The 7,278-nt window shown below is 39.1% G+C and overlaps 1 pseudogene across 1 annotated transcript; it reads left to right on the top strand.

The window, feature by feature from the left end:
• On the top strand, positions 1-6,755 carry LOC149037383 (uncharacterized; annotated as a pseudogene). Its single transcript, XR_016181382.1, has 8 exons — positions 1-343; positions 1,006-1,136; positions 2,734-2,804; positions 3,467-3,605; positions 4,363-4,568; positions 5,361-6,100; positions 6,350-6,505; positions 6,590-6,755. The product of XR_016181382.1 is annotated as an uncharacterized LOC149037383 (transcript).
• Positions 6,756-7,278: the final 523 nt, after the last annotated feature.

Genomic DNA, 7,278 nt, shown 5'->3' with positions numbered 1-7,278 from the left:
ATGGAGGATCGAAAAGACAATCCACCGGAAGAAAATGCCAAACTCGACACAAATGGAATGTGTAGGGGGAAATCTTCGATTCCCCATATAGAAAAAGATGATAACATCAGTTCTGGGCTTCGGTCTACGCAATCAGAACTGTATAGAGGAGATGTTTCTTGCGATTTAGTAGAGCTCAGCAGTGATGATAAAGTTCAATTCATCGATGTGAAAAGAAAATCATCCGAGAAAAATCTGCAAGCAGATGATCAATGTTCTTCTGGAGGGACTAGTCCGGAAGATGCAACATGTTCGATTTGTCTCTTTGAATATAATAACAAAGCAGACCTTGATAAGTGCTGTCGTATCCTTTTAACGAGTGAAATATGAGTTTAGATACGTGAATGAGCTTGAGGTAAAGATTCGATGAAAATAAATTGCTTTCTATGAAATCCAGCAGCGAAGTGTAACATTCGCCCAGTTTCATGAGGGTTTGATTTGTGCAAATTAGACATTACCCTCCTTGAATGTGTTGGGTAAACTGTACAATGATATTGCTTTCATGGAATTTACGTGGGTTGAGAGGTAGGGTGTTTCATTTTGTGTATCCTTTTTTTATATTACTATATTTTTTACTCGTTTCTCCTGCAGTTTAAAACTAAAAAATCCCCCCCTTTCATCTCAAAGCCAGGTCAGGCATGATTCAGACTTTTTTAGTCCCATCCCTTCATGGTATAATTCAAATGTTTGTGACGTCTGCCTTTAACAGAGAACCTATGCAAGTTGGACACCTATTCCAAGTTAACCCTTTAACTCCTAAGAGTGACCAGCTTCTAATTTCTCATTACAATATCACCCCTGAATCAAACATTAAGGCCACAAGTATCCATGATGATTGTTAAACAAATTCTCCTTGTCAGCACCTCAGGAATTGTACAGAGAACAGTATGGAGAATGTTCATACTGATGTTAGGGTGTAACGGGTTAATGCTATAAAGCAATCTTGAACCTTAACCTATCTTGTAGATGCTTTTTGTTACAACTGTATTTTACGATGGTCAGAAGAAAAAGAAGACCTGTCCCCTGTGCAAATCGCGCCTTACATCAACCATTCAAAGTGTCAAATTTATGGACAATTACCAGCAGGTAATCGTAATGTACACTTTGAAATTTAACCTCATAACCCAGTACCTGAACCTCCAATACTACCTGAGTTTGAGTTCCCTGATGTAACAAGTTAAAAGCCAAATTTGCCCCACTTTGGTCTAGAGCTAAAGTGCATAGCTCAAGGACCATGAATGGAAAGGTATAAAATCATGAACATCTGTAACTGCCATTTTGAACTGCCATAAAAAAAAACCCTGTAAGCCAAAAGTAGGCTGAAAGTCGGCCAGAAGTTGGCCAACAGTCAGCTGAGTATTGTCCTTCAGGCTTTTGTCTGATCACTCAACGAGAGAAATCTTGAGAAGGACTGGTGTCAGTGATGGTGACTTACACTGTGGCAACCTTTGTAAAAGACATCAATCCTATTCTTGAATAGCCTCGTCTAGACAATCAGACTATGTGATAAGAAGACATTTACTGTATCAATGCTGCATTGGTGAGAGTATAACAGGATAATTAAGCATTATCAACTGAGTTGATAACGTAATTTGGCCGCCATAAAGAATTTCATAGCTGAAGTTTCAAGCACTAGCCCTTTGTCAGAGCAAAGATCAAGGGCTAATGCTCAAAACGTCAACTTTGAAACATGCTATGGTGGCCAATTTAGGTTATCAACTTAGTTGATAATAATAAATTACCTAGAATCGGTAAGATGTTTATTATACTTTTACTGTATATCAGTTTGGTTTAAAAGAATGATCTCAGGTACTCAGACTACAGCCAGCATCAAACTTAGTCGACACAGCGTTTAAACAGATTTTTTTTTTTTACGTGAAGAATAACACTTTTGTTTGCACCACACCATAAATCATGTACAAAACTAGCCCCTTAAAGTTCATGTAAGCAAGATATAACATTGTTTTGGGGGGGTTAGGGAAGGGGCTGATTAGTTTCACTTTAAGGGTTGAAAAGATCAATGTATCAAGTTTTTGGCGGATTGTAGCTGATGAAAATCAAAAGCAAAAAAGACAAATTCAAAAATTTTGAATGTTTGATCATCAGCATATTTGATTCAAATTATGAGTAATGAGAGGGATGCATAGAAAAAGCGTTGAGGAAGATGCAGTGCAGCAATGTTATCTCACAAATGCAATTTTTGCCTTACAATGAAAATGTTCTTTCATTTTAAAAGTAATGGTAAAGCTACTTGAAAGAGAATGGAACACTGTATCTGAGGAAGAGCTATGATTGCAAGGATGTGCCGGCACTCCTAAATTTTATTTCGAATTGACGCATCTCTAAATTTCATTCGGCAATTGGTAACTTCAAGAAGCAGTGTTCATCTTTGATTTTCCAAACTGTCTTGTCCAGGAATTTTGACCAAGCCTTGGTGCATTTGTACATGCAAATGCATGTAGGGAATGACAAAAGATGAAATAAATACATACATCTAAGTGTAAAGCACTACACATGTAATTTTTTCTTACGGCACGAACGTAACTGCATGCACTGGAAGCTTGTATAACCACAATTTACATGCACCTTATGCTCATAGGGTCCTGCAGAACATGTGGGCGTTGCTGTATATTAGAACTTTCTCAAATACACACCAGTACAATGAATTAAGTGTTATTCTTTTGTTCAACACAGGACCATCTACAGAAATAACTTATGGGTGCAAAGAGTTACTCAGACAGGACGTCCGAGGCAGAGAGAAATTTGTAAGTTTTGAGATTATCACATAATAAAAGACTTGATGTTATTCTTATTTCCAAGTTTTGGATACAATATTCACAAACGAGAGAGTAAGGGATAGGATATTAAACAAGTGCATTTATTTATTACTATATAAAGTCAATACAATATCAAGCTCTTAACTTGTATTTAGTGCCTGAATATTTTAGTCATATATACTTAAACAGGGGGAAAGTGTTGAAGACATACTCTGATTGACTACTTAAACTCCAAATATCCCTCACTATTGACCTCCGAACGATACATGCGAAATTTGCGCCTGAAAATGCTGTAATCGCTGCAGGAATAAATTGGTTAAATTCATATTGATGCGCTCAGTATATTAAGTCATTGTTCTAGTTTATACTAAAACAGTTATACACCTCTGTGTCGGTGGCTGGTGGTGGATATTTAGTTTGCCTTTTTTGCTTAGTGAATATCCACGTGAATAGTTGTTAATATCAGATATCAGTTACAACCTCTGAGGGCAAGGGGGTAAAGGGTTCATGGGGGAAGGAATTCTAGGGGGTAGAGGGTAACGTTGCACTTTGGGGGAAAAAGAATATTATTGGTTCCTTCATGCTACAAGACTTGATGTAAGCCTTCGCATGTACGTGGGTGAGACTAAACTTGTTTTTGTTTCTCGTAGCACCAGAATTTTTCCGTTCCAATCCTGCTTGCACCCACCGACTGATTCCATGGCTTACAAGAGATTTAAGGGCGTTGTTGAATGACGTGGAGAGTCATGTCAGTTTTGTTCTTCAGATTATTTTGTCTCTGATCAGCAAGTAAGTCATGTTTAGATGTGAATCACTCCATGATTGTGTTGTAAGGAATGCCGTCTGTATCAGAATTACTTCTTGCCATTTAGATAAATTTTCGACTGAATATCGGAAGAACGTGTAATCCGAGATTGTATTGGTTTTGCTTTACTTCGCTCTGTTATTGGTCCAGAAAACTCGCGCCGCTCTCTTAATTAACCAATGAAATGAAAAACTAAAACAAATCACGACTCGGTCGCCTGCGTTTTCCCGCGCTTTAGTCAGTTTGGTTGTTTTTACTTATACTGCAGGTCTCATTGGCTCTTAGAAGTATTTTCCTTTCTTCTGATTGGACATTGTCCTTACTTTGGTTCGAAAAGAGCTCTTTGACGCTTACTACGGCGCATAGAGAACTTATACCCCCTTGATCAAAACAACTAAACATCTCAGTTTAAGAATTAAACCTTTCTTTTTTTTTCACTGAAACGAGAAAAGATAGAAGATAGCCAAAACTTTTATGTGGATAAAGGGGGTAAGTTTTTAAAGAAACTGTGGTGCAGCGTCGGTGGGAGAGTGTAACAGGGTAATTTAGCATTATCATTTGAGTTGAAAAAGTAAATTGGCCAACGTAAGGGGTGTGAAAACTATCGTTTCGAGCGTTAGCCTCTCGTCAGAGCAACCTTAGACAGGCTAACGCTTGAAACGTTATCAACTCAATTGATAACACCAAATTACCCTTTCATGTAGATAGGCTGTTTTTAAATCTGTACTATTACATTTTCAGGGTTGAGCTTAGTTCTGAAGAGTTTTCTCGCCAGCTGCAGCCTTTCCTATTTGACAAAACAGATCATTTTATCCACGAGTTTATAGGCTTTGCTCGTTCGCCATTTGATATGACTGCTTATGATGAGCGTGCACAGTACAGCTGGCCAAGTGAGTCAGAGCAGGAACCCAGAGATACGCCGACTGTGTTTCACAGTCAAACTTCAGGTCTGAACCGTTTATAACCATTTTATATCGGAATTAAAGGAATTAAAGCCCTTGTATATGCAACGTTCTTAGACCTAACCCTCCCTTGTTCGCTTTGTGGATTGTGTTGGCCAATGACTTTACGTTGGCGTGGTGTATAATAGTAAAACAACGGATTTTTCGTAGGATAATCCAAGGTAAACTTCTCCAAAGCGTCGCATGACTAGTGTTTTCATAAAAAGCCATGTTACAGTTGTGTACTTAGTCGCCAAGCCTTTGATTTAAAGCGAGGCTGAAGGTGACTATGCTGTGATAGAGACCAGCATCTAGTTAGCATGATAATAAAGACCAACAAAGTAATTTATATTTGAAAAGCAGTAACTTTTGTATCAAACCAAGGTCAATCAGTCTTAGCTTCACTCCTGTTCAAAGGCTTGGCAACCAAGCAGGCAACTGTAAAATGGATTATACACGCTTAAATGGGAAAAGAGGAGAGTAGTATAAGGAAAATAGTTGGGCAACGTTTACATGTGAATTTCCGTGGTGTAACACTCCAAAGCGTCTCATAAAGGTAGAATTCTCAAAACTGCTCAATGTTGGCATGTAATAATATTATTAGAAATTGTTAGTGTCTACAACGCGAAATTTTTCTTAACAGTTCGGCCGGGTAATGACAGCTTCAAATCCTCAACTTGCTTGGGGAAAATTTTTTTAAAAAATCAAGAAGGGAAAAGGAAGAACTTGAGTCGGTTAAATTAATTTTTGAGGTATTCAACACAATATTAATGTCTAGCGGTCCCCTTCCTACATCAGGCTGGCATACACCTGTTCCAGGCCCCTCTGGCGAAACTCTGTGGCAAACAGACTGGAACAGAGATTCTCCAGCGCGGCAAACTGTAAACAACAGGTGGTCTCCAAGCTCATCACCAGGCACATCCGGACTAAATGGTAGAGCTGGTTTGGAAAGGACTGTGACCATCTCTTCATCGAACTCATCAGTTAGTCCGCAAACAACTCTAGTAGACATTGAACCCACGACAAATTATCAAGCGTCCAATGCGTCATCCGACTCTATAGGGCGTAGTAACAGGAAGAGATCTTCCAAAGTAACTATTGTAGAGAAGACACGAGTAGAAACGGAGAAGAAGCATCCATACCATCATTATCATCGTAATTCACACAAACACAAACGTAAAAGGAAAGAGTCTAAAAGATCGAGCGAGAAACATACCAGCGGCAAACTTTGTGGAGATACTAATCATGTTGATAATGGTTCAGGCCCGTCTTGTTCTACAGATCCTTCTATTGTTTCTTCAGAATTTTGTTCACCTTCTGCAGGAGTTTATTGTAATCAGTAGTGATCCCTCTACCTCTCCGGTATCTTCCATTGCTCGGCCAGGATCTGCGTGCAACGATCCAACGCAATTTCAACGAAGTAAGGAAGGGTCTGGATCGCTGTCAAAATCTGGATTACGACCGCTGTCTAAAGGAAAGGGAGTTTTTCAAGAAGACAAGGGATCGCGCTCAAGGGATCGTTCACTTTCAGTTGAAGAGTGTGCGACTGAAGAACATCGTCGATGACGATCAGATTCTGGCGAAAGACGGTTGAGAGATGAAAGTCAACGTTTATCTCCGTCAAGAAAATCTGGTAAGCTCAGTCAAGAAAAGATAAGAAAGTCCTCTTTAAGTCCATCCAAGACTCACTGCAAACGTAAAACGCGCGGCAAGAAAATTGACAGTAGACGAACGGAGAAGTATGGTCGATCTTGTGTAAGATCGGGGCCTTCTTCTCGAAACTCCAGATCACGACACTCACGATCACAGAAATCACGGACAAGGGACTCGCGATCACGCGAATCACGATCAAGATCGAGAGGTTCGCAGTCACAGAAATCCCGATCACGCGAAGCAAGATCGCGAAATTCACATTCTCAGTCACGAGACTCTCGAAACTCACGGTCTAATTCACAATCAAGATACTTCTCACGAGCTTGCACTTCTCTGCCATCGCGAACGCACCATAGCGTTTCCCGTTCGCGTAGTTCTTCTTTATCAACAGCGAACTCTGAACCCAATGTAAGGGAGTCAGCGTCGCACAGTAACGATGCTATTAAGAGGGAAATTGAAGATTTGGAAAGTCGCATAGTAGCTGACAAGAAGCGGCTTCTAAGGCTTTTAATGAAAAAGGAACAGGCGGAAACTGCTTAATTATGACAACAAACTAAAGATTAGTGACAAACTGTAGCGAACTGTTTGTCTATAAGTTATCTTTAAATTTGTAAGTGCCTACCGAGACGAAATTCATGTAATTTTGGAAAAGTAAAAAGGTTATTTTATATATATATATATATGTCAATCAGGTATTGAATTGAATTGCAAAATTTGATTTTTGTGTTAAACCAATTTGGTATCAGGGACTTTAAACGAGAATTGAAGCTTTTTCCATCTTTCCCTGTGACACATGAAATGAGTTCAGATCAGTTTCTTTTTTCAACATCAGTACATTTACCACTGGAAATGTGATAAGTAGAAAGAAAAATTCCTGAGACTTATTCTCTCATGTAAAAGCAAGCAGTCAGAGTCAAAATGGTGAGAGTTTTAGTAAGTAAGACAGTAAGAAAGAAGGGATAACTGAGAGCCTGAGCGTGGATGGGGTGAAAACGATCGAAAGTTAGGAGTAAATCGTTGACCACTGTATTGACTTTAGTCATTTATAGCACACGAATTATGC

Source organism: Pocillopora damicornis, chromosome 11, assembly GCF_964200805.1.
Source record: "Pocillopora damicornis chromosome 11, jaPocDami1.2, whole genome shotgun sequence".
Lineage (NCBI taxonomy): Eukaryota > Metazoa > Cnidaria > Anthozoa > Scleractinia > Pocilloporidae > Pocillopora > Pocillopora damicornis.
This window is presented reverse-complemented; position numbering and strand designations above follow the sequence as displayed.